This window comes from Pleurodeles waltl, chromosome 1_2 (genome assembly GCF_031143425.1).
Source record: "Pleurodeles waltl isolate 20211129_DDA chromosome 1_2, aPleWal1.hap1.20221129, whole genome shotgun sequence".
Classification (NCBI taxonomy): Eukaryota; Metazoa; Chordata; class Amphibia; order Caudata; family Salamandridae; genus Pleurodeles; species Pleurodeles waltl.
In genome coordinates this window covers 1147836230-1147862907 of record NC_090437.1, presented here as the reverse complement: position 1 = coordinate 1147862907, position 26678 = coordinate 1147836230, and the positions used below count along the sequence as shown (strand labels likewise).

At 46.8% G+C, this 26678-nt stretch overlaps 1 protein-coding gene across 3 annotated transcripts in view; it reads right to left on the bottom strand.

The window, feature by feature from the left end:
* Positions 1 to 26678, bottom strand: part of SLC2A9 (solute carrier family 2 member 9) — a 1837553-nt gene that overhangs the window by 1515835 nt on the left and 295040 nt on the right. The window lies entirely within an intron of this gene.

Genomic DNA, 26678 nt, shown 5'->3' with positions numbered 1-26678 from the left:
CGCCTGAGTGCTATTTTCATTGTTTGGTAATGAAGCATGATGGATTACTGTGTGTTCAAGAGAATTCATGATTTGATGTGCTGGCCGTTCATTGGCTTTGTTGTTTTAGTGTGATATCAAATAGGAATAATGTTTCTGTAAAGCAATACCTAGTCATCTCTCAGATTGAGGGGCTGTAGGTCATTCAATTAGGGCGGCAATTGGGAATGGTATGACTCATTTGGAATACACTGGTCAATGTTAGACTTGGTCAGGGACTTGCCATTAACTGAGTCTGCATATCAGACTGACAGTCTCCCAGATAGCTTAGGCACATGGCTTTGATGACAAGTGCTTCTTCCTAGTTGAGGATGGACTGTGTACACTGTAGGTCGGATCTTCCGGGGGCATGTACTTCCACAAGGTGAACTCGAAGTGTGTGTGACTTGAGTGCAATGGCCTAGGTGTTCTGTTGAATCATGTGAATGGGTGTTCTACCTCCTCTGTGTGTGTTGTAAAACATGCCTCACTAATAGTATGTTATGTTGGGCTAAGTCATATCATTTTGACATGTGTGGACCTGGGATGTGACAAGGTTGGGCTGACTACAACATGTTGCTAGCCCTTCATAGGTGTTGTGTGTGAAGGCACATACTTGTTGAACTTTCTGTACACTCCTGGGTGTGCATTGAACATGGGATTGTTGGTTGTTCTTCCCACAAAGACTGGGATGTTACTGTGAAACAGGGTACCTAGGACTGTAGCAACCAGTATGTTACACGTACTTAACACCTTTTGTGACTTGAGTTAGTACCTAGGGCCAGATGTAGCAAAATGTCTGCACGTTGCAAATGGCATAAATTTCTGTTTGTGAGTTGCAAACGTCTGTTTCCTATTCCAAAATGTATTTGGTGGTCATGTACATATTAGCAAAATGCTTTTCAAAATGCAAATAATAAAGGGGTTTACCAGACCTACTTGCAACTCACAGTGGTAGGCAATCCCATTTGCAACCGAGTACGTGGTTGCAAAGTGAGTAGCTGTTATCATCCACTTGAAGTGGATGGTAACCAACTTGCTGACTGGAAGGGGTCCTCATTGTAAAACTTCACCTTTGTGAGTGGACCAAAATAATCCTGCGCAAAACAGCCAGTGGTCTAAGGGACCAATAATTACCGTGAAAATTTCCAAGTTGAATTGTTGTGATTTTTAACTAATTGCAGCTCATTTACCTTTCAGGTAAACGGCCTACACTTGGGGAAAAATAACTTGCTTTATTTAAAAGCAGTCACGTCTATGGAGTTCTGCTGTTCCCAGCAGGCCTCCATCCCCGTGAGTGCCCATAGTTGCTAAGGTGGGGCAACTTGGAACCCACATCATTGATGTTCATGAGGTGGGTTTTAGGGACCCCATAGCGACTCGCAGACGGTGTCAGAGACACCGTTCTGCTTTGCAAATTGCTAGTTGATTTTTCAAAATTCCTACATCTGGCCCCTAGTGTGGACATATGATTCTGGGCCAGGGGTTCAATCTTAGCACACAACTAATTCCAAATGCCATTGAGTGAGGAGTGTGATTGTTATCACATAGAATGACATATGTAGTGAAGTCAGTATGCGGAAGAGCTGGTGCCATAATGTCTAATGCCTTAGGTATGATTTGGATGAGTAGTTTAGGGTGATGTCATCCATCATGTAGAGACATGGATATGCTATGTGTGATATGCCCTTATGTATGCATGATTCACATGTACTTCCTCTGAGCCTTTCCGTGAACTATGTTGTAACAATTGCTGCAACCAATACATTTCTAGTAATGGACAAATGACCCATTGTGTTATTCAACCCACTGTAAATTCAATGCTCAATATTTCCCTTTTCTCTTCACAGCTGCAAACCTGAGTGCCGCAGATCGCAACCATTTTGAGCGCCGTGCGATGAGGTACAGGCACATCCTGCAGGTGCAGTGTGGGTATCGGAGGATGGCCCGCAGATATCATTCGAAGCGGGCCTCCGGGGCGTGGTATGCCACACCACAGGCTCCCCCAACGGTGCCACCAACAACCACCGCCACTACATCCACCAGGTCTGCCCAAGTGGACCCAGCAACGGACCAAGCATCTTCCTCCAGACCAGGACCCAGCCGTGTGGTGGGAGCAGGGCTGTCCCGTGGCCACACAACTCCAGCAACAACATCCACCTCCACCGGCACGCAAACCACCACTGACCCTCCTATCGACCCTGCGGCCTTCCAGGCATTGTCCCGAAAATTGGACAGGTTGATTCAAAAAGTTGACAACCTGACGGAGGACATGAATGAGGTCAAAAAGAAGGTGCGCTTCATCCGGCGCACACTACGGAGGGCAAATCTGTAGTCATTTTGCCCTCCTGAACTTTTACCACCTCTTTCCTATTTCATACTGTTAGTTGGGTTTGGGGGGTTAGTTATAGGATAAGTATAGGAAATTAGCTTAGTTAGTGTTAGGTAAGAGGGTGGGGGGTCCTTATTCTTTCTATCTTATATTTTTGTGTGGGTGGGGGGCAATGTTGGGATTCCTGTTTAAAAAAAGAAAAAAAAAAAAAAATTCAAAATAATATATGTTTGTTTAGGATAGTATAGTATGTGTGTAGGTTAGTAAGTGTTGTCCTGCATGTGTCTTGTCTCATAATGGTGGGTGGGGGGTTGATGTTTAGATCGTTTCATTACATGTGTAGAGTAAGTTTAGCTTAGGTTAGTTAGGGACAGTTGTGGGTTAGTAGTAGTCAGGTTAGATTAGTGTAGGTTTACCTTTCCCTTAGTTGCCTCTTTTATTACTACTTTGAAATAAAAAAATTGTTAACCCTTTACATGATGCGTTAGGTGCTACCTTTTCATGGCCTTGACATCAGTGTAGCAGAAAGTTTTAGTATGACATTTGTGTCCTATGCTCGCTATCCCCAGGCTATTGAGGTTTAACATGCCAGCTACCCGTGTGCTAACTTGGTAAGTATCCACCATGTGGGAGAGCCACCATTGGTAGTGTGCATTGATCATCAAGGTTTGGGGTTGGTATGTATCCTACTTCACAAAGAGTGCTTCCAGACTTGTTATTGTAGGTAAATAGATAGGTCGGACAGCAGTGTGAAGTTCAGGGAGATCTTTGTAGATGAGGATTTGTTCACACTCTTGTCTTGTTGCTGTCATTGCTGACCTACATCATGTGTGTACTGATTCAGCATGACTTTCCTTCATGGAAGTATACGCCGTAAGGGTGATTGATGCAGTGTAATTTGTTTATCATTCCTTTCATTTTACAGCATAATTTCTAATTTTAGTATTGCATGGTGCCTACATTTCTCAGCCACCATTAGTTGTCTGGAATAGCTATAGATGGTGCATCATTCTGTTCAACACAGCATGATTGTGTGTGCTTAGTGTAGGAAGTTGGCTCTGTATGTGCTATTTCAAAGTAAGGAATAGCATGCACAGAGTCCAAGGGTTCCCCTTAGAGGTAAAATAGTGGTAAAAAGAGATAATACTAATGCTCTATTTTGTGGTAGTGTGGTCGAGCAGTAGGCTTATCCAAGGAGTAGTGTTAAGCATTTGTTGTACATACACATAGACAATAAATGAGGTACACACACTCAGAGACAAATCCAGCCAATAGGTTTTGTTATAGAAAAATATCTTTTCTTAGTTTATTTTAAGAACCACAGGTTCAAATTTTACATGTAATAGCTCTATTGAAAGGTATTGCAGGTAAGTACTCTAGGGACTTTGAATCATTACTTTAGCATGTATACTTTTTACATAAAACACAATAAGCTGTTTTAAAAGTGGACACAGTGCAATTTTCACAGTTCCTGGGGGAGGTAAGTTATTGTTAATTTTCACAGGTAAGTAAGTCACTTACAGGTTTTAGTTTTTGGTCCAAGGTAGCCCACCGTTGGGGGTTCAGAGCAACCCCAAAGTCATCACACCAGCAGCTCAGGGCCGGTCAGGTGCAAAGGTCAAAGAGGTGCCCAAAACACATAGGCTTCAATGGAGAGAAGGGGGTGCCCCGGTTCCAGTCTGCCAGCAGGTAAGTACCCGCGTCTTCGGAGGGCAGACCAGGGGGGTTTTGTAGGGCACCGGGGGGGACACAAAGTAGCACAGAAAGTACACCCTCAGCAGCGCGGGGGCGGCCGGGTGCAGTGTGCAAACACGCGTCGGGTTTCCTTCAGGTTTCAATGGGAGACCAAGGGGTCTCTTCAGCGATGCAGGCAGGCAAGGGGGGGGCTCCTCGGGGTAGCCACCACCTGGGCAAGGGAGAGGGCCTCCTGGGGGTCACTCCTGCACAGAAGTTCCGTTTCTTTAGGGGCTGGGGGCTGCGGGTGCAGGGTCTTTTCCAGCCGTCGGGAAATGGAGTTCAGACAGTCGCGGTCAGGGGGAGCCTGGGGATTCCCTCTGCAGGCGTCGCTGTGGGGGCTCAGGGGGGACAACTTTGGTTACTCACAGTCGTAGAGTCGCCGGAGGGTCCTCCCTGAGTTGGTTGTTCTCCACCAGTCGAGTCGGGGTCGCCGGGTGCAGTGTTGCAAGTCTCACGCTTCTTGCGGGGAATTGCAGGGGTCTTTAAATCTGCTCCTTGTAACAAAGTTGCAGTTCTTTTGGAGCAGTGCCGCTGTCCTCGGGAGTTTCTTGTCTTTTTCGAAGCAGGGCAATCCTCAGAGGATTCAGAGGTCGCTGGTCCCTTGGAAAGCTTCGCTGGAGCAGGTTTCTTTGGAAGGCAGGAGACAGGCCGGTAAGTCTGGGGCCAAGGCAGTTGGTGTCTTCTGTTCTTCCTCTGCAGGGGTTTGTCAGCTCGGCAGTCCTTCTTCTTGTAGTTGCAGGAATCTAGTTTCTAGGTTCAGGGAGAGCCCTTAAATACTAAATTTAAGGGCGTGTTTAGGTCTGGGGGGTTAGTAGCCAATGGCTACTAGCCCTGAGGGTGGGTACACCCTCTTTGTGCCTCCTCCCAAGGGGAGGGGGTCACATCCCTAATCCTATTGAGGAATCCTCCTTCTACAAGATGGAGGATTTCTAAAAGTCAGAGTCACCTCAGCTCAGGACACCTTAGGGGCTGTCCTGACTGGCCAGTGACTCCTCCTTGTTTTTCTCATTATCTCTCCTGGACTTGCCGCCAAAAGTGGGGGCTGTGTCCAGGGGGCGGGCATCTCCACTAGCTGGAGTGCCCTGGGGCATTGTAATACGAAGCTTGAGCCTTTGAAGCTCACTGCTAGGTGTTACAGTTCCTGCAGGGGGGAGGTGTGAAGCACCTCCACCCAGAGCAGGCTTTGTTTCTGTCCTCAGAGAGCACAAAGGCTCTCACCGCATGAGGTCAGACACTCGTCTCTCAGCAGCAGGCTGGCACAGACCAGTCAGTCCTGCACTGAACAATTGGGTAAAATACAGGGGGTATCTCTAAAATGCCCTCTGTGTGCATTTTTTTAATAAATCCAACACTGGCATCAGTGTGGGTTTATTATTCTGAGAAGTTTGATACCAAACTTCCCAGTATTCAGTGTAGCCATTATGGAGCTGTGGAGTTCGTTTTTGACAGACTCCCAGACCATATACTCTTATGGCTACCCTGCACTTACAATGTCTAAGGTTTTGCTTAGACACTGTAGGGGCATAGTGATCATGCACATATGCCCTCACCTATGGTATAGTGCACCCTACCTTAGGGCTGTAAGGCCTACTAGAGGGGTGACTTATCTATACTGCATAGGCAGTGTGAGGTTGGCATGGCACCCTGAGGGGAGTGCCATGTCGACTTACTCGTTTTGTTCTCATCAGCACACACAAGTTGGCAAGCAGTGTGTCTGTGCTGAGTGAGGGGTCCCCAGGGTGGCATAAGATATGCTGCAGCCCTTAGAGACCTTCCCTGGCATCAGGGCCCTTGGTACCAGGGATACCAGTTACAAGGGACTTACCTGGATGCCAGGGTGTGCCAATTGTGGAATCAAAAGCACATTTTAGGTGAAAGAACACTGGTGCTGGGGCCTGGTTAGCAGGGTCCCAGCACACTTCTCAGTCAAGTCAGCATCAGTATCAGGCAAAAAGTGGGGGGTAACTGCAACAGGGAGCCATTTTTTTACACAAGCCCCCCCCAGCCCACAGGCCAGGAGACTCAGCCAAAGCTGGGAGAGTCTTCCTAGTCTGTCAGGCGAGGAAGAGTAGAGGAAATAGGCTGGTTTGTTGCAGGGCCTACTCTGCCTTACATCCTCCTGTTCAGGTCATTCCCTCTGGGGAACTGACCCACTTCCACAGTGATAGGACCTAGTCTGAACTGCCTCTTGTCTGTGCTTTTTATGTCTTCACCCATTCTCTCTATTTTGGGGTTAGAGGTATCCACCTCTGCTAATCTTATCTTAGCCAGGGTCACCCCTAGCTTACCCAAAGAGGTTACCCAGAGCTGGAGTAACCCCACCATGACCAACAGGGTCAGGGGGCCTAACTTGCTATTTGGCATGGGGTCAGACCACCATGCCAAGGATAGTGCAGCCATAAAGGCTAACACCCAGCAGAGGCCACTGACAGCTGTCAGTGCCCAGAACCACACCTTTAGCTCTTCACCTACAAGGGAAGGGGCTAAGTTACAGGCTTCTTTGGGTTCAGGGTGCCTGTCTGCTGTATTAGAGTGGGGGGTTACCACATCTTGTAGTAAACACCCTTCTTCCACTCTTTCTTCTGTTAGCTGAGGAGCCACCCACTCAGACTTAACAGTTGCCTGACTAGCCAGGACTTCTTGTGGGTCAGGTTGGACTTTATCAGAGCCACTTTTGGAGTTCTCCCCTACTGGAGCAGAATCTCCTTGGCTTGCTGGAACCTTGGCTAAAGGTTGTCCACCTTTCCTACTCTGTTTCCTTTTCTTTTTCTTCTGGGGCCTACTTGCATTTACTGCAGAGGCAGGAACTCCAGAATCCTTGGGAGAGGACTGGCACTGGACCAGTTCCTCTCTTGGGCTCTGACTAACCTCTGGGTAGTCATTTCCAAGGAGACAATCAAGGGGGAGGTCTGTACTGACTACCACCCTTCTCCAGCTAAAAGTCCCACCCACTTCTATGGGCACAAAAGCCACAGGCCTATCAGTGACCCTGTCTGGGCTAACTCTTACTCTGGCCATCTCACCTGGGATGTACTGGTTTGAGAACACCAGCCTGTCGTGCACAATAGTGTGACTGGCACAAGTGTCTCTCAGGGCAGTGGCTGGGATTCCATTCACCAGTAGGTGGTGGAAGTGTCTACTTCCCTCTGGAATCTCCAACTCACCTGTTGGGCCCTTTTTCCAGTTGAAGGCTATGAAGACCTCCTCATCTGAGGAGTCATCTCCAATGGCTACACTGGTCACCCCTGGGATTTTGCTAGGGGGTTTGTTTTTGGGACAAGAAGTGTCCTTTGTGTGGTGTCCTGTCTGTTTACAGTTATGGCACCATGCCTTAGTGGCATCCCAGTTCTTACCCTTGTACCCACCTTTGTTTTGGGTTGTGTCTCGGGGCCCACCCACCTGGTTTGGTTTTTGGGGGCCTACAGAGGACTCTTTTTCTTTGTTTCTAGTGTCACCCACTTTCTCCTGGGGAGGCTTTGTAACCCCTTTCTTTTGGTCACCCCCAGTGGAAGTTTTGGTTACCCTAGTCTTGACCCAATGGTCCGCCTTCTTTCCCAATTCTTGGGGAGAAATTGGTCCTAGGTCTACCAGATACTGATGCAACTTTTCATTGAAGCAGTTACTTAAAATGTGTTCTTTCATAAACAAATTCTAAAGCCCAACATAGTCATGCACTTCATTTCCAGTTACCCAACCATCCAGTGTTTTCACTGAGTAGTCTACAAAGTCAACCCAGGTCTGGCTCGAGGATTTTTGAGCCCCCCTGAATCTAATCCTATACTCCTCAGTGGAGAATCCAAAGCCCTCAATCAGGGTACCCTTCATGAGGTCATAAGATTCTGCATCTTTTTTAGAGAGTGTGAGGAGTCTATCCCTACACTTTCCTGTGAACATTTCCCAAAGGAGAGCACCCCAGTGAGATTTGTTCACTTTTCTGGTTTCACAAGCCCTCTCAAAAGCTGTGAACCATTTGGTGATGTCATCACCATCTTCATATTTAGTTACAATCCCTTTGGGGATTTTCAACATGTCAGGAGAATCTCTGACCCTAGTTATGTTGCTGCCACCATTGATGGGTCCTAGGCCCATCTCTTGTCTTTCCCTTTCTATGGCTAGGATCTGTTTTTCCAAAGCCAATCTTTTGGCCATCCTGGCTAACTGGATGTCCTCTTCACTGGAGTTATCCTCAGTGATTTCAGAGAGGCTGGACCCTCCTGTGAGGGAGCCAGCATCTCTGACTATTATTTTTGGAGTCAGGGCTTGAGAAGCCCTGTTCTCCCTAGATAGGACTGGTGGAGGGGATTCTTCCTCCAGTTCACTATCATCCTCCTCTGTGTTATCCACAGAGGGGTTGGCTCTATCATACTCTGCCAACAGCTCCTGGAGCTGTACTTTGGTAGGTCTGGAGCCCATTGTTATTTTTCTTCTGTTACAGAGTGACCTTAGCTCTTTCATCTGGAGATGGAGGTAAGGTGTGGTGTCGAGTTCCACCACATTCATCTCTGTACTAGACATTATTCTTCTAAAAGTTGGAATGCTTTTAAGAATCTAAAACTAGTTCTAGAATCTAATTCAAACTTTTACAAACTTTTAAACTCTAAAAGAAATGCTAACAGGGACTAACACAAGGCCCTAGCAGGACTTTAAAGAATTTAGAAAACTTTTCAAATTGCAAAAATCTATTTCTAATGACAATTTTGGAATTTGTCGTGTTATCAGGTATTGGCTGAGTAGTCCAGCAAATGCAAAGTCTTGTACCCCACCGCTGATCCACCAATGTAGGAAGTTGGCTCTGTATGTGCTATTTCAAAGTAAGGAATAGCATGCACAGAGTCCAAGGGTTCCCCTTAGAGGTAAAATAGTGGTAAAAAGAGATAATACTAATGCTCTATTTTGTGGTAGTGTGGTCGAGCAGTAGGCTTATCCAAGGAGTAGTGTTAAGCATTTGTTGTACATACACATAGACAATAAATGAGGTACACACACTCAGAGACAAATCCAGCCAATAGGTTTTGTTATAGAAAAATATCTTTTCTTAGTTTATTTTAAGAACCACAGGTTCAAATTTTACATGTAATAGCTCTATTGAAAGGTATTGCAGGTAAGTACTCTAGGAACTTTGAATCATTACTTTAGCATGTATACTTTTTACATAAAACACAATAAGCTGTTTTAAAAGTGGACACAGTGCAATTTTCACAGTTCCTGGGGGAGGTAAGTTATTGTTAATTTTCACAGGTAAGTAAGTCACTTACAGGTTTTAGTTTTTGGTCCAAGGTAGCCCACCGTTGGGGGTTCAGAGCAACCCCAAAGTCATCACACCAGCAGCTCAGGGCCGGTCAGGTGCAAGGGTCAAAGAGGTGCCCAAAACACATAGGCTTCAATGGAGAGAAGGGGGTGCCCCGGTTCCAGTCTGCCAGCAGGTAAGTACCCGCGTCTTCGGAGGGCAGACCAGGGGGGTTTTGTAGGGCACCGGGGGGACACAAAGTAGCACAGAAAGTACACCCTCAGCAGCGCGGGGGCGGCCGGGTGCAGTGTGCAAACACGCGTCGGGTTTCCTTCAGGTTTCAATGGGAGACCAAGGGGTCTCTTCAGCGATGCAGGCAGGCAAGGGGGGGGCTCCTCGGGGTAGCCACCACCTGGGCAAGGGAGAGGGCCTCCTGGGGGTCACTCCTGCACAGAAGTTCCGTTTCTTTAGGGGCTGGGGGCTGCGGGTGCAGGGTCTTTTCCAGCCGTCGGGAAATGGAGTTCAGACAGTCGCGGTCAGGGGGAGCCTGGGGATTCCCTCTGCAGGCGTCGCTTTGGGGGCTCAGGGGGGACAACTTTGGTTACTCACAGTCGTAGAGTCGCCGGAGGGTCCTCCCTGAGTTGGTTGTTCTCCACCAGTCGAGTCGGGGTCGCGGGGTGCAGTGTTGCAAGTCTCACGCTTCTTGCGGGGAATTGCAGGGGTCTTTAAATCTGCTCCTTGTAACAAAGTTGTAGTTCTTTTGGAGCAGTGCCGCTGTCCTCGGGAGTTTCTTGTCTTTTTCGAAGCAGGGCAGTCCTCAGAGGATTCAGAGGTCGCTGGTCCCTTGGAAAGCGTCGCTGGAGCAGGTTTCTTTGGAAGGCAGGAGACAGGCCGGTAAGTCTGGGGCCAAGGCAGTTGGTGTCTTCTGTTCTTCCTCTGCAGGGGTTTGTCAGCTCGGCAGTCCTTCTTCTTGTAGTTGCAGGAATCTAGTTTCTAGGTTCAGGGAGAGCCCTTAAATACTAAATTTAAGGGCGTGTTTAGGTCTGGGGGGTTAGTAGCCAATGGCTACTAGCCCTGAGGGTGGGTACACCCTCTTTGTGCCTCCTCCCAAGGGGAGGGGGTCACATCCCTAATCCTATTGGGGGAATCCTCCTTCTACAAGATGGAGGATTTCTAAAAGTCAGAGTCACCTCAGCTCAGGACACCTTAGGGGCTGTCCTGACTGGCCAGTGACTCCTCCTTGTTTTTCTCATTATCTCTCCTGGACTTGCCACCAAAAGTGGGGGCTGTGTCCAGGGGGCGGGCATCTCCACTAGCTGGAGTGCCCTGGGGCATTGTAACACGAAGCTTGAGCCTTTGAAGCTCACTGCTAGGTGTTACAGTTCCTGCAGGGGGGAGGTGTGAAGCACCTCCACCCAGAGCAGGCTTTGTTTCTGTCCTCAGAGAGCACAAAGGCTCTCACCGCATGAGGTCAGACACTCGTCTCTCAGCAGCAGGCTGGCACAGACCAGTCAGTCCTGCACTGAACAATTGGGTAAAATACAGGGGGTATCTCTAAGATGCCCTCTGTGTGCATTTTTTTAATAAATCCAACACTGGCATCAGTGTGGGTTTATTATTCTGAGAAGTTTGATACCAAACTTCCCAGTATTCAGTGTAGCCATTATGGAGCTGTGGAGTTCGTTTTTGACAGACTCCCAGACCATATACTCTTATGGCTACCCTGCACTTACAATGTCTAAGGTTTTGCTTAGACACTGTAGGGGCATAGTGCTCATGCACATATGCCCTCACCTATGGTATAGTGCACCCTGCCTTAGGGCTGTAAGGCCTACTAGAGGGGTGACTTATCTATACTGCATAGGCAGTGTGAGGTTGGCATGGCACCCTGAGGGGAGTGCCATGTCGACTTACTCGTTTTGTTCTCATCAGCACACACAAGTTGGCAAGCAGTGTGTCTGTGCTGAGTGAGGGGTCCCCAGGGTGGCATAAGATATGCTGCAGCCCTTAGAGACCTTCCCTGGCATCAGGGCCCTTGGTACCAGGGGTACCAGTTACAAGGGACTTACCTGGATGCCAGGGTGTGCCAATTGTGGAATCAAAAGCACATTTTAGGTGAAAGAACACTGGTGCTGGGGCCTGGTTAGCAGGGTCCCAGCACACTTCTCAGTCAAGTCAGCATCAGTATCAGGCAAAAAGTGGGGGGTAACTGCAACAGGGAGCCATTTCTTTACACTTAGTCCCTTCATCAGTTATTTTCCTCAGTATAGTAAAGCTATGATGCAATCCTGGCCACTGCACAGATGTTTCAGTATACATGAAATCAGGACAGTAGTATAGAGAATCGACATGGTTGCCACACAGCCACTTTGGAGTTATGTACTGCACAGTTGAAGTGTGAAATAACACAGAGACACAATAGGTGTGCAAGTGATATTTATTTTTAGGTGGTGTAGTGCAAAATGTCCATTCACAATGTTAGCTGAGTCCGTTCTGGTGCATTCTTACATGGTGATCCTACAGACGGGGTGTGGATGATACTCCTGACATGCTGGGGTGATGTCACAGACAGTGCAGAGGAACAGGAATTGCCAAATAGTAGGAGAGAAACATTCACTGCCAATGGGGACAAGTCATACAGTGGATTGCCGAACAGTCATTGAGGGTAGTTGTAGTGAGACTGGCATGTGTCAAAACGTAGGACCTTGGTCAGAGTAGGCCATGGTGCAGGGACTAGGGCTTCCGGGTACTCTTGCAGGTGAATGTTATCTGTTCCATGTCTTCTTCTTCTGATGTGTGTGTTGCCTGGTGTATCCTTGTTGTTGTTGGTTGTGAAGGGGCAACACACACCTCAGTGTTAGAAGACATGGAGGCAGACATCCCGGGGGCTGATCCCTGTCGAGTAATGAAATGCAGTACTGCAGCAAGGAGGGCCTGCTGGTTTTTCAGAATGGCAGCCACATCCCGATGGTAGGCAGCCAGGTAGGCCCTGAGGGGTTCTATGTTGCATTCGTGCACACGTTGACTGGCTTGCAGTTGGAGTTGTTGTGTCAACTGGATGACAGCTGTGCAGATTTCCTTCTGTGTTTTTAAAAGTTCCTCCAAGAGCGATGTTCTGGCTTGCATTGCAGCTGCCTGATCAGCAGTTGACAACATGCACGAACGCACCCCCTCAAGGCTGGCTGCCATAGTTTGCATCCCCACCCGCACCTCCTTGGCCAGCTCCCGCTGGACCCCAACGACTGTTCTTTCGAAGCTGGTGCCAGTGTCGTCAGAGTCCTCAGCTGTGTTGGAGCTGGCAGGTCTTACAATTGGGGTGGCGGGTGGTTCTACTGTGGTGGCTGCTTCTTCTGTGCTCCTCCTTGTGACTGAAGGTGGGGTTTGGAGGCTTTCAAGGACCATGTCAATGGTCTCTTGTGGGAGGTTGATGATCTCGTCATCCATGTCATCAGGGAACTCATGGACAGGCATATCGGCAGGAGATACGTGTTCCTCTGCAATGAAACAGGGTACAATTAGTGTGTCTGTGTTGTGACAATTTTGCACTAAGATACAAGCCTTTGGATGCCTTAACTTTGTACTCTGTGTTTGTCTTGGTATCTGCTGTCCGTCATAGGGCATTGTTGTAGGCCTATGGCCCACCTGTGTGTCACATGTATGATATGGAGCTATCAGACATGTCTGCCAGGTCGCCTCTAGGTGTTGCTTTGTAATTATTTAGGAATAGGCGTGTTTTTGTCCTACTCCTCCCTCGGTGTTTCACTATTGTTATGGAAGGACATTTTGTTGGGTGGGCTCTCATTCTCCTACATGTGATTCTTGGCTTTCTAGGCAGCAGGATAGCTAATGGTGTGGGGGACTAAGTTTGACCCACTTGTAAATAACTCTGTCACCCAGGTATTCAATTTAGCTCAGACAGACTAGCAGTGCCTCTGGTCTCCCACATCAAAGGAATGTTTAGACATCCGAGCGCATGACATCTTTGGAACTTCTCAGGGAAGTGGTGGTCACTCAGATCCTACACAATTCTATCTTTTCCGGTATGTTCCCATACACAAATGACAAAGACAGTATTTGTTTAATATGAAGTTTCATTGTACAACTGAGTTGTAGAAATTTAGGTGTGAGCCCCAATAACCCAAACAATACACACTGTTAGAATTGAAATAGTCCGCAGTAGAGTAATACATTACTACACAGCTATCATGGTGCCTAACAGTTTCTACTCTCCCTCTGCTTGTTCTATGTATAGCACAGCATGTTAAGTTTGGAGCTTGCCTGTCTGAATCACAGGGGAGACATCATCCCTCATATCAGAGGAATGGGCTGGGATCTGGTTGTGCATCAGCAGCAAGGCAGGCAGCATCTAGTTGTGATTTTCTGTTTGGAAACTCCCCCATGCGTGTCTTGGGACGAGGAAGTGAATTTAAAAGACATATGTCATGGTGATGACAAAGTTTCCCTACGCAGGAATGCCAAACCTTAACCCCTACCACATCTATCAGCAACGTACCAGACGGTATCCTTGACTGGGGCACAGAGTGAATATGTTATGGCAAACTCCAGTGCAGAAGTAGGCAAAACAGTGTGATTTGACTAATTGACAACACCTTAGGACTGACTATTTGATACATTAACTGATAGGAAGGGCAATGAGATTCATTTAGTGCAAAGTGCTCTGAGGCTCTTAGATGTGAGCAAATGAGTATAAGTACATTCAGGGTAAGATGCACAAAGGCCTCCAGCCTGAGGCTAATGCGCAAAGTATACGTTTCACTTGCCACACTACACTTTGACTGACTGTGGGTGTTGTGACTGCCCTGCCAGCACACTTGCCTCTCAGGCCCTGCCCCATACACTTTTTATTCACATTGCATGATCTGTACATGTTACGTGGCATTACCTATGCATGTCAATGTTAGGATGTGGTATGGATGTAAACATTGTTGATGTTTGAATATGATGGGGTATCATGTGTGTCTTACTGGATTGGCCTGTTTATCGTATGAATGTCCTATTTGTTTGTCAGACTGTGCAGATGTGTTTCAGTGACCAGTTGCCTGTGTCCCCTCCTCAATGTTGTTGTCTGAGCAGTATGACATTAGTGATGTAGCCTTGTTAGCCAGGCACGTGAGGGACCCTGACGTATGCAGCATGTGTGTGTCGTTAGTGCTGTGTGGCTCCTATTGATGTTTACTTAGGCTTATGTATGTGTCAGTTATGGACATTCGGCATTTGAGTGTACTGGTACCTTTGTCTTATTTCTAGGAGTAGTTGCAGATGTCATCCTCCCCCCCTAATTTAGGTATGTATGTTCCAGGGTGGGGTTCCTGCCATTTGGTACTATAGCTGCACAGAGATGAGAGGTGTTATTGTCAACTGTTGTGGCAGTTACGTTGCAGTTGTTATATTTGCTACAGCATTACAGGTAGGGACCTAGTTGATGTAGAATAGATTTTGCAATACAAGTGCATGGATGTGGATTTGAGGTAGTGTCCTTCCCACCTGTCACTGCTTTCCCTTGGCTCTCTTGTTGTAATTACAGGATGTCCCAGTGGGACTGTTGTTGTTGCTGTATTTTGTCGTGCCCCAGCTTCGGTCAGTACTGGGCATGCCCCCCTGCCGTGCCCCTTTCCCCATGCCACTTCATATATGTGCTAAGTTACATGCATTGTATAGTAGGTTTCCCCCCCCCTGCTTACAGTCCCCATTATTGCATTTGAATTCCCCATGCGACTTACCCTGCATGTGCGTTGTGTCGTGGTAGTCTGCGCTGTCCAGTCCTTGAATCCCTGTGACGATCTCCTCCGGGATGACGGCTTCGACCATCTCCTCCATGTGGTCCAGGGCCTCCTGTTGTGCTGGACTCCCCCCTCCAGTCTGCATTGCTGCCTTCCTGTTCCTGGCCATTTTCTCTTTGGTCCTACGTTTGCAGTCATGCCAGCGTTTCTAACACTCGGTGACTGTCCGGCGTTCTTCAGCCACACTGTTAATCTTGTCCACAATTTGTTTCCAGATGGCCTCTCTCCTACTGAGTGGCAATTTTGAGGAGATGAAAAGTTGGTGCTGTTGTTCCGTCACCTCTTTCACCAGGATTTCCTGCTTCTCTGCACTGAAGCGACACTTTCTTTTTTTTTTTTAAATGTCCTGGTTCCTGTATGGATCCTCCTGGCTGGTTCCTGGTCTGCTCTCATCCTCCTGGGGTCTGTTGGGGCATCTAGGATCCATTTTGGCTCTCCTCTGCTGAAAGGGCAGTTTTCGCGCAAAAATTAAACGCAATAGCGTGAAAAAAAACGGCGTTTTCACGATTGCGCTGTCGTAAATCGACCCACAGTGATGTGCGTCGCATTTACGTTGGTTTCCTTTACGACAGACCGACGCTGTGTGCGTCACGAAATAATGACTCCCACCTGTTGGTTGCGCCGCCTTACGTCAAAGTATAAATTTGACGCCCGCATGGTGCTTCAAAATGGCGTTAGACGGCGCAAATTTTTTTGACGCAAAACTGCGTTAGCGCAGTTTTGCGTCAAAAAATATAAATATGGCCCTAAGTGTGAAGGTAGAAATATTCACTGGACAAAGACACAAAAAGCTGAGGGCCCTTTTCTGGGTGTGAATGCAAATTTCTCCCACTCTGAGTTTTCCTGTCAAACATCAACTGCTTCCACGAGACCACGTACAGTAGCTATCTGACAATCAGGAGGCCTCTTTGGGCACAGACTTTGACTTCTGTTCCAGAGACTTAGACAGAAGGTAAACATTTTCACTGGGACAAACCTGGTCCCTTTATCTTATCTGTGCTCTGTTGCGGTTGGCATTAAGCTTTACACTTGTCCTAGTCAAACGCAACCATATGACCATGGTTCTTAACAGGTTTTGACATTATTTTGAACCATACAGTTTAAAAAAACATAACTCCAGTTTTACTTATCGAGGTTTTGACATTTTGATGTCATTTTATTCATTACAATTTACTCTGCTTTTCTAAATTGTTTGGTCTCTTTCTTTTGTTGTGTTCTGGCTTTATTACTGCTGGAGAACTACATGAATACTTTACGCATTGCCACGATGTTAAACTTGTCTCCTATGTGCCACAGCTACTGAGGTATCGAGCTCAGTTTATTTTAATGTCTTTAGTGGTTATCCCTAGTAAGGATTGTGGTTATTGTATGAGGTGGGTATTCAACCACCCCCCCCTCAAACAACACTCACATTTCTCTTAACAGGTTAGAGCATCATGAGTGCTGAACCCTGACACAATGTTTTGCCTCAAGGGTAGCCATATAGTACATCATATTTGGACTCAAATTATTTGTAATTTAACTCCTCTCTTTTTGTAAAGAGAGGATTTTAAGTCACAATTCTGAAAATGCCACTTTTAGAAAGTTGGCATTTTCTTGACCTAACCATTTGGTACCTGCTGCCAGTTTCCTGGGTCACATGTTGTGAATGGCTCTGCTGTTGTGCTGTGTATTCCTCCCAGACAGTGAGACAAAAAGGGACTAGGTTTTGGCAGGATGGGCTTTTCCCTGCCCCAATTACACTTCAAAGGGCTTGCCTCCAACACACACAAAGGAACCTGACAATAGTATTTTTTCACCCCAGACTTCTTGGGTCCTTGGCAGGGGAAGGAAAGACCTTTCCCTAATCAGGTGTGAGGGTAAGATAGGGACCACCCCCTTCAAAGGCTGGCACCAGGTATAAATATTGAAGCCTCAGAATACCACTTCAGTACACTCCTGAACTTGTGGAAGACTTGGGAAGGACTGTCTGGACCACAGAGGACTGCCCTGATGCTACCAAAGAAACGCCCTTCTGCTTGAAATTCTGCCTTGTTGCTTGAAGGAGAACTACACCATCTACTTTGTTAGAAACAGGGTCTCTAGTTGGCAGTGGTTTACACCCTGCCTAAATAGGGACCCTCACTCTAGTCAGGGGAAGGGAGTCACAGTTAAGATAATCCCTGCTCACCTACTTGGTAGCTTGACACGAGCAGTCTAGCTTTTCTCAGAGGCAAAACACTACAAACAGACTCCACACCAGTTTAGGAAAATAGACAATATTTATCTGAGTAAACCAAGACCGAAACGACAAACATCCAACACACACAAGTAAAGATATCACTTTTTAAAAAGTTTAAATTAGTCTTCATATATAGGAATAAATGATTGTATCTTTTGAGCACAAAGTACCTGAAATGCGTCAAAAAACAAAAATGATGTGAGCCGGAGGGGAGGTGAGGCACCAAAAAGCAAATCGATGCGTCATTTCCCTACTGCGCCGGAGAGGTGAGGCATCAATTCTTTCCTTGCAGGAAAGGCGATGCATCGATTTCCAGACACCCAGTCACGGTTCCTTACTGTAATGCAGGATTGATGACAAACTGACGGCTCAGGGACGATGCATGGAAAATCCAGATGAATTGTATTGATGGAGCCACGGTAAAACAGGTACAGTCCCTCCTACAGCATCCAGCTCTTCTTCCTGGCAGGATTTCCTCAGACCAGAAGTGTTCTAACTGAGTTCAAAGACCCCAAACTCCACATCTCTATCTGCTCCCTATGGGAAACTACACTTAAAACATATTTCAAGGCAATCCCCGTTACCCTATGGGAGAGATGGGCCTTGAAATAGTGAAAAACAAATTTTGCAGTATTTCAAAATCAGCACATGTAAAGCACAGAAGTACATGTCCAACATTTTAAATATACTACACACTGCCCATGGGGCAATGGTGCTGCCTTGGGCCTACTTTAGGAGTAACTTACATATAATAAAAGAGAAGGTTTGGGGCTGGCAAGTGGTGCACTTGACAGGTTGAAATGGCAGTTTAAAACTGTACACACAGACACTGCAATGGCAGGTCTGAGACTTGTTTGCAGGGCTACTCATGTGGGTGGCACAATAAGTAGCATTTGATTTACAGGCCCTGGGCACACATAGTACACATTACTAGGGACTTACTAGTAAATCAAATACACCAATCATGGAGAAACCAATCACCAATACAATTCAGACAGAAAGCAAATGCACTTTAGCACTGGTTAGCAGTGGTAAAGTACCTAGAGTCCTAAAGCCAACACAAGCAGGTCAGAACAAATAGGAGGAAGAAGGCAAAAAGTTTGGGAATACCCCTTCAAAAAGGGTCTGGTCTAACACACCTAAACCCAGGAACACTAGACATGACTGTAAAGGCTAGTTGGCTGGCCTCCTGTATGAGCTACAGGGACATAACAAGCTCAAGAGACCTTAACCCTGCACCTGGCCTCTCCAGGAGGAAGTACTGGCCAACCAATAGTCCTGGATGCCAGGTAGTGGTGCTGGAGGTACTGCTCCTACCCAACCCTAAAACCTGGGACTTATAAGAAATTTCATCAAAATGCACCTTGAGAACAGGCAGAAGACCTGGACCTACCTGTCAGCTGATCGCCTGTCGGCCTGAATTCACATTATTTCCCGCTACGTTCTGCTCTACAGTAGCAAAACCTGCTGAGCTGGACCTCTCTGGCATTGTGGATCCCTCATCAGCTACAAACTGCTAGCCCACTGGAGATTTTTAACTTTCAAAAAGGTCAAAAAGTATCTAAGTCCGAAAGTAGAAATCTTCACCGTGACCTAGTCCAGCGGCTCCCCAATGACGCCTCCTCCTTGGACAATGTTGGCTGCTTTGTCCCGCTGGACTCTACCTTCTCCTGGAATTTGCTACAAGACATTTTCTAAGTCTAAAGGTAAGCCAAGACCAGGACTAATCCACCCCTTGTATCCAACCCATGCTCCAGTCTTAACTTTTGACTTTGTCCGGGTCTTGAAAACCCAGATACTTGTGGTTGGTGCTTTGATATTTTAGAAGCTAGATCACATTTGTAAAAATCATAACTCTAGTTACAATAATTACATTTAATTTGGTTTGGTGTCATTTTATGTATTATTATTTTCTCTAGTTTTCTGAATTGGTGTGGGATTTTTCTTCTGTTGTGTTTTCAATGTATTACTGTTTGTATGCTGCATAAATACTTTACACATTGCCTCTAAGTTAAGTCTGACTGTTTTGTGCCAAGCTACCAGAAGGTTAAGAGCAGGTTAATTTAGTGACTTTTGTGGTTCACCCTGACAAAAATTGTGGTCATTACCCCACTCAACCAATAACCCAATTTCCTACACCAAGTCTAGATCTAATTTTATTGTGGTAACTCTGGACACCTCACAAAGCACTCTGTGAGGCCCTGCGGATACTCTAATTATGTTGGCTTCCAGTTCCTCTTACTGCTATATCAGACCTAAGCGAAACCAGACTGATGCTGATAGACAATATGTGCTATGGTATTTGAGGCATGCTGGTTATGGTTAATTTGCAACATATGAACTGCAGGGAATTATTTGCAGTGACATAGTAGTACTACACACCTTGCATTTAGTTGAGCTCTACCTACTTCTCCCTCTCCTACTTTTTTTTTAATCTCTTAGTTCTCTGTAGTGATTGTTATTTGAATGAACAAATTCATATTGACAGTGTCCTGGCCCTAGAAGCTCTCCCAAGCTTTCTTTCCCCTTGAAGCAAGGGCTCATTGTGGACGAAAAGGCAAGATGCCCCAAACCTGTGGCGACAGGGGAAGGATAGAGGAGGAAGCAGCAGGGCTACAAGCAGCTCTGGGCCTGCGGCCACACGTCATGCCATGATCAAGAGAAGAGATTCATCCGGAGATGCCATGGCTTAGCGGGCGGAATTGGAGACCACGCAAGCCAGAGGAGTTGCACCCTGCATCTGGCCCCCATTGGTCATGGGATGTCTTGGAGGCCAAAGGAGCAATGGAGGTAGAAGCTCAAGAGATGGGCCCAGAGTGCGGCATGGTCCTGCAGTTCCTAGCATTGCTGTCCTTCGAGCCTGACCTCAATAAATTTCCCTGGGACTTGGTGTCCACAGAACAACCCAGGGGAAAGGGCCCCACACAAATGTTCTGATCCCCCAGGAGCGCTCATTCAGTGGCCCCCAGAATGGGAAGCACACATTTTCAGTTGTAGGCAGGCACTGCAAGACAACCCACCTCCTCCTGAGGCTTCATAACTCTGTGAAGACCAGTCCCAAAAGGGCCCCCTCAGTGTAGGAGAGAGTCATATTGCAGAAGACCCTTAGAAGGCCAGGAATACCCTCCGCTAAGGGTTGACTGCTTGTGCTGCCTGAGTCGCAGCTTTGTCCCTGAGAAAAGCAGGTCAGCACCACTAGCATCCTTATGTTCAGATAGTGACATCCAGCAGGTAGGTCACACCCGAAGAACACCAGAGCACCACATTTTCATTAGTGCTGAGTAAAGATAGAAGGGAGGAGAGACCAGACAGAAATGGGCAGCTTGGAATAAGGAGGGCCACCTGCACCAGATGCAAATGAGAATCAACAAATTCACATCCCTCCCACCAGCCAGCAAACCCTGGGGGAAGAGGACGCTAATGCACAGCACGTGGGGGCCCCAGATGCCATAGAGATCTGACAGACTATCCAACCTTCAAGCACAGCATTGGAGACCAAGATAGGGGTGTCACGTTCCCTACCTTTTTTCCCAACTTCAGAGCATTGTGACGGCACTCAATGTTTGCTCTTGAAGGTTCTGGTATGTCTGAGATAAGGGCAACCCTTTCCGTTAGCCGCGATGCTACAGACAGAGAATGTCAGGGCAAACTGAGCCCTCCAGAAGTAGTCCCAAGAGGAAAAAACCCATAGGGGAAACACCTCTGATGCAGGCAGGAACACCTGAAGGAAGAAGGCCACAAAAGGAGGATCAACAAAGGATACCCAGAACAGGAGACAGAATATAACAGAGGACTCCCAAGACCCTGACAAAAACAAGAAGCACCAGGAAAAAATCAAGATACACCAAGCGGGAGCAGGAAGCACCAATGGGAGTGAGGACACACCAGCGGAAGCAAAAAGTGTTGCAATGCAAAGGAAATGAGACTTCAGCCCCTTATATTCCCAGAGAGGAAGTGATGTAACAGGAAGTAAACAACATCCATCTTGAATAAGGAAACAGTTAGGAAGAAAAATTGAAAAATCGCCCTCTTAGAAAGGTGAATACAAATACAGCTCTCCAGGCATGCTGGGAGCAAGATGGAAAGAAAAAGAAGCAAGATCATGGCCCCCAGGGGTGAGGTACAAAAAGAGCCCAAAACCAATAATGTGGGAGTCACGGTTCCAACTGAAGCCACAGCGTCATTCGGCTAGTTAATGGGCCACTGCTCTGACCCGCAGCATGCCCCACAGAAAAAGGAAGGCATTGCACAGTGTGTTCGCGATGCAAAAACAAGCACAGCGGGCCACTGCGCAGAACCACAGCGGACCACTGCACAGAACCACAGCAGCCCCCAAAAGAAGGGGGAGGTGCTGTGGTCGGCAGTGGCAGTAATGATAGCATAGCGGGCTGACGTATAATCTCTGGCAAAACAAGGGGAGGTTGAGACAGATGTAGAGCTATTGCAGTAGGACCTCTGCAACACGGTGGGCAGAGTAAAAGGGGTGAAATGGTGCACCTCTGAACTAGAAAACTTTGTAGCAGTACTTAAGGTGTAGGTGGCTCATCTAACTTCTACATCATGCCTCCTGGAGGAACCCTCAGAAGATTAATAGAACTGAGCCCGCAGGAGCAACCTCCCATTCATAGGTTTTCCAGAGGGCGCGAAATGGACCATCACAGGAAAATTCTAAGAAGACTGGACTGTAACTTGGTCCCTGAAGAAGAAGCTGTCACTGTTTTGTTATTGAGAGAACACATTACTCATTGATGGTGAAACCCTCTTCAGTTCTTCACCCCGCCCCACGATAGTCAAGGTGTCAAATCATAGAGACGGGGATGCGATCCTCAAGGAGGGGAGAGAAGGTGAGGGTGTGCGGTTGAAAACCTCCAAGATTCCTATATTTTCCAATTACATTCGGGGAGTTCAACAGCAATGCAGGTCCTTTGATGATGTTAAACAAAAACTGAGGGCATTAAATATATGATCCTATTCCCAGCCAGACTCTGGCTTATTCACAATGCTAAGTTATTCTTTTTTGATACCCTTGAGGCAGCCTGGGAATGGCTGAGGGAACAACAGCCCACAAATGTCACTCCCCTTCTGGATGGGGGAGATTGACATAGGAACATAGGGAGAGGGGGAGCATACCCAAGCCTTTCCTCGTAGTTGGAACAGATCCACAGGCTCCTAGAGGAAGCAAAAATGCCCGAGATGCTCTTTGGAATAGTCGGGATAGGACATGCGGCATGAGGGCCCCAGGCTCAAACATGATAGCGCTGCGACTTCTGGTGAGCTGTATATGAATGTGGGCCCAGTGCCACAGTGATGTCTCAAACAATGGGTCCAGGATGAAAGAGACATCCTTAACACTCCTTAGAGGATCAATGCAACGGTCCTCCACCCAGCAGCTGTGGACTGTATTACTGTTTTGCCAGCAACACCCTATCTTGCCATTACATTCTTTGGCTAGGGAGCCTCAGTTATAACAGTTTGTTCAGTGCTGATAATGTTTCAGGGGTTGAATGCCTCTGGGGTGGAAGTGTGGGTAAGAGGGAGTTTAAGGGGTCCTGCTGTGAAGGATTTGGCCCTGCTGGTCAAAGGTTGTATTCCAGTGTACATCTCGGCCATGGTACAGACTATTGCAAATCAAATGACCTGCTACCTTGACCTCTGCTTACAAGCCCACTATGACATGGAATGTCAATGGGCTGAATGACCGCATTAAATGGGGGCAGTCCTTGGGTTTTCAAGGCGACATGGCCCATATGTTCTATTTTTTTGGAAACTCATTTGATGGGCACCAGGTATTCTATGCCGGACTCTCTGGGGAGTCCTGTGGGGGTAGCCGTCCTCGTACAAAAGGGCTTGCCTATGGTGATATCCCGTATGGAATTGGATACACAGGGTAGATATGTGATACTAAAGGGAATGATTGCAGGGCAGGCCTATACACTGATAAGTGTGCACGTACCCCGCAACTGACAGGTGAGACGCTTGATACACTGCAATCTGTGATGCTGCAGCTACCCCATGTGCATGCAATCAGTGGACAGACTTTAACATGGTGATGTCCACCATTGGAGACTGCTCAGTGGGATGGGAGACAGATGGTAGGGCGGAGTCGCACCTTGAGGCCTGGGCATCCGCCCTCATGCTTTGTGCATTTGGTGCACATGGAACCCCAAGGCAACAGATTCTATGCATACTTCTGCAGCCCTTAAAACAAAGGGCCAGATTTACAAGGCCCTAGCGCCTCCTTGCGCCAGACTAGCGTCATTTTTTTAAGCTAATGTGGCTCAAGGAGGCAATTTTTGACACACCATATTTACAAAGTGTGCCACTTTGCAACCCCTTGCATACATTATGTCTGTGTTTCGGCATCAGGAGGCCCGCAAAAATGGCACAGGGAAATCTACAAGATTTCACTGCATCATTTTTGGTGTAATTTTTAACTCCTGTTCAAAGTAGGCGTTAAAGTGATGCACCCATTTTAATCAATTGCCAACCTTGCACTTTGCTGCACTTCAGTTAAAATTTGATGCTGGTGCAGTAAAGAGCCACAATAGCGTCAAACATTTTGATGCTATTGGCCTAATGTGCGCCATGGTGCGCCATGCACCCATGGTGTTGTTAGGTGGGGCAGGGGCGACGCAGGAAAACTGGTGCTTCAGCACTGATGCACCCGTTTCTTGTAAATATGCCCCAAAGCCCTAGATATGATCCTACTCCAAGCCACAGACATTCTACACAGGAGAGTAGCGCATTTCCTGCCTAGGAGGATTTCAAACCATTTACCTGTAGTAACATAGACGAAGGGTCCCTCTCTTGAACACCGGCTGTTCTACCAGCTCTGTGTGTGCATCTACTAGACAGTGATCCCACTTCAGAGTAAGAGGAACAAAAATACTTTATTTTGGATAACTGAGTTGAAAACATGCATAGTACACTCGAAATGACAGGGAAGTCAGGACGAAATTGAGACTTGCCAACTGGCAATTAGAGCATCCCCAATGAAGCGCACCAATGCTAAATAGCTTCCTGTCAGACGTGGCCCGTCCTTTAGGGCAGAGGGGCCAGGCCCCCCTACCTTTTGCTCCTCATGACAGGTGCCTGTCAGGCTGAGCAAAGGTCCGCCTGACAGACACTCTTCATGTTCAGCTCAGGCAGCCAGGACCCTGACATGTGCGATTTGCACAGACTCCTGGCTACCTGAGCTGAACTTTGCTGGGCTGAAGAGGTCACAGCTCCTCAGCAAAGGTGCCTTGAGGCCCTCCCCCTCAGTGATGAGGGGAAGCGTCACCCATTGACTCCAACCTGGGCGCTTCAGGTTTAAGCCCTGAAGCGCCCAGGGCGAGTGTTAATCAGTGACACCTCGTCACAGAGTGGGATGGGGTCAGAAGTCTCACTGACCCCATTCCACTCTCTGACGAAGATGGGACTGCTGCCTTCCCTCATTGGCTGACCTAGGGTCAGCCAGTGGGGGAAGGCAGCAATCCCAACCCTCCTGGGACCTCCGAGCTGAAGGTAAGTGTGTGTGTGTGTGTGTGTTTTTTAAATAAATTATTGGTGCCTGCGTGTATGTTTGAATGTTGATGAGTGTTATGAATGGATGTGCATGTGTGAATGAATAAGTGTGAGTGTGGGTGTGCTTCCTGTCTGCCCCCCCCTCCCTGCTAAAATTCCTGGCCGCCACTGCTACCCGTAGTCGGTCTACAATTTGTACTTTTTTCTGTGACTGCCTCAAAAAATCTTATTCACTTCACTTCTTGTACTGTGGTGTTTCCCTAATGCTTTCAAGTCAGTAACAAACAAATGTAAATAATAGTAAGATGATAATGTATAATAGTACTCAGTGATATAACATACATGCTCCTTTTTACATAATGCATAACTTGTCTCAGTAACATACCTATTAATCTCTAGGTTTTTTACGCTTCTGGATATTCCAGTGTTGAGACGTTTTATACCTGATAGCAGGGTAATGTCATCTGCAGTTTACCTATTGTTTACTATGGTTGACAGTCTGTTAAATGGAGTGTCCTCTCGACACTGCATCCTTGTGTTATATCTCTACTTGGTTACTTTTAAGTGTGCAATGGCACCATTTTAATAACCACTTGGCTTGGAAAACCACATAAGTTTTGTGACTTTGTTTTACTCCTTTGTCTCCTTATATTCCTTCTGTCCCTTGGTTTCCAGTGGGATGGTGTTTAGTTAACTCACCCAAGGAATTGTTTTCATGTATAATAACCTTCATGGCTTCACTATACGTAGTGATTAGTGTTCAGAGAGGGACAGGACCTGAAGAAAGCTCAGTGGCCCCTTTTTGGGGTATTCATTAGGGCGGAACCATATCGACCTCTCCAAAGGGCTGAAATAGTCCCCTGTATATTTAATCATAATACTTGGGATAGGAATAACGTCATGTGGTCCACAAGGAGTTAGTTTTAGATCACACATTTCTATCCTCTCTGCTTTCATCAAAGTTGCATCCACGCAAAAGGAATCATTGTGGTACTCTAACTTTAGAGCTTTACTGTCTTCCGGGCTTGAGCCCACAGTGTTATCACTATCAATGTGAGGAGGAACTCTATGGTGAAGCGTGCCACCTTCTAGGAGGGGTGAGGTGCTTACGTCCTAATAATATGAACATCTTTTAAGCAATCTAATCAGCAGCGTATTCTGAGACAATTAGAGGTCAGCACTTTCTCATCCCATTAGTATCTCTTTGTGGTTACGTGATATACTTGAGAGGGTGAACTAAGGGTTGGAAGATAAATGATAACGAGTATTCACAAAGACAACAAGAAAAAGCGAAATAAATCGAGTTTCTTTATTAATGGTACTCCTTATAACTAGCGCTACTTGTTTTGTTAACATGGGAAGAGTGAGGGTGTGAATGGATACTTCTGGGACTCAAACCACCAGTGGCCCCTACTTTTCAAGACAGGTGCTCCACCCTCTGTGCTTTTAACAGGTGGCAATAGAGTCAATGAAGTTTGAGTTAGCAAAGTCATATTCTTCGAAAGTATCTAGGAAAGTTTGTATCGACGGCAGATTGATATGTTTATTCAAGAAAGGGAAGTAAAACTCTTCCTGACAGTTTCACCACAGTAAAAACCATCTGATATTCATGTTTTCACAGTACTAAAAACGATCCTGCACCATAAGACATGCCTTTCTCGTAGCTGAGACTTCGGGTCAGCGGTCTATTTGTTTCCGTTAGTCACAATTTCGACATAATGTGACATTAATAACCTGAACTACAACATATTTACTCTTTGCTTTGATTACAACACCAATATGGATTGGGTATAAAAATCATAATTTCTACAAATATAGCTCCAAAATTCATTATTT